Here is a 1633-nt window from a genome sequence, read left to right as displayed (position 1 = left end):
TAGTTTGCTGTCTTGTCATTTGCCCTTGCCGAGGTTGAAATAATTCAAGCTGCTCCGTAAGCGCGATTTCGATTTTTACATGCAGCTCAACAAAAGAAAATTGTGACGACCTCGTCGTCTGCTGGGGACCGAACACCTCCTAGCACTGACAACTCGGAAAGGCGTACGAAGCAAACGGGAAAATGCACTACATTTGCTGTGTAGCGTGTCAACAAACGCATAGCAATTGGAGAATGCAATCCGCGGTACAAGTTTTTATTCTCCCTTCGCGTACGTACCAAATTCGACGTTCCACGTCTCCGCGCATTGCAGTTGTCGTGCGAGACGCCATTTTCCAAAACAAACCGGCGAAATAGCTCCATTGACAGCTCTCCGCGCAATTTCGACGGAAAATCGCAGCGATCGGTGCGACGGTGCGATTGTGCGACCAAGCGGTTGGTCGCAGCCGAAAATCGGGGGGTCGGCACTGCGACTGCGATTTTCTTCGCAAACGACGGATATCGCACTTCCGGTGCGACGAAAATCGCATCATGTGAAACAGGCTTTAATTTTTTTCTACCTCTACATTCTTCAGCGCGAGGTGGGCCGTGGCGTATGTTATTCGACTGGTGAGGAGTGCTTGTATCACGCGTAGCGTGTCTTGTTCTTTAAGTCCGCTTCTATGCCTTGCAACTCTCCTCACGAGATGCGTGAGCTGTGAAAGTGTTCGCTGTAGTCGCGGGAGGGTGGCCGCCCCGGACCCGTCTTTGTGTATGTGTAGCCCTAGAACTCGTGGGGTTTCCACTTTTGGAATGGGCGTTCCATTGAGGGTGACGTTAGGATCGGGTTCATCGTAGTAGGGTGGTCTGCCTCTCGTTCTTGACTTGAGGACAAGGTGTTCGGACTTCTCGGGAGCACAGCGGAGGCCACATTTGTGCAAGTAGCTCTCGATGGTATCTACTGCTTCCTGTTTCTTGTGTTCCAGTGTTTGAAGCCCTTGTCCATAACGTGATATCATCTGCATAGAAAGCGTGTCTTACGTCTGGTATCGCGTCGAGGAGGCTGGGTAGTTTGATCATTGCGACGTTGAAGAGCAACGGCGACATGACCGAACCCTGCGGGGTGCCTTTGCTCGGTAGTCGGAAGCTGTCGCTGCGCAGTTTGTATATTCCAACTGTGGCCGTGCGGCCCGTGAGGAAATTCCTGGCATAGTCGTATGTCCGAGAACCGCAGCCCAGGTCTTCGAGGTTGCAGAGGATAGCTTCGTGACTGACGTTGTCAAAAGCTCCCTTTACGTCGATGGCTAAAATCGATTATTTGCTTCTGGTACTCAGGTGGTCAATGAGGTCTTCCTTGAATAAAAGGAAGACATCGTGAGTTGACAGTTTCTGCCTGAAACCGAACATAGTGTTTGGAAAATATCCGTTGTCTTCGAGGTACGAGGTTAGCCGGTTGTGAACCATGTGCTCGAAAAGTTACCCTACGCACGAGGTAAGAGAAATTGGGCGCAAATTCTCGATGCTGAGCTGTTTATTTGGTTTAGGGATCATGCTAATCTCCGAGTGCTTCCAGGCAGCCGGTAGCTTTGCCTTCTCCCAGCATGCATTGAAGTACTGGAGCAGAGCTGCGGCAGCCTGCTGCAGAAGGTTCCGAA

This window comes from Dermacentor albipictus, unplaced genomic scaffold, assembly GCF_038994185.2.
Source record: "Dermacentor albipictus isolate Rhodes 1998 colony unplaced genomic scaffold, USDA_Dalb.pri_finalv2 scaffold_11, whole genome shotgun sequence".
Classification (NCBI taxonomy): Eukaryota; Metazoa; Arthropoda; class Arachnida; order Ixodida; family Ixodidae; genus Dermacentor; species Dermacentor albipictus.
The sequence above is the reverse complement of the archived record's forward strand: the minus strand, read 5'-3'. Positions refer to the sequence as shown.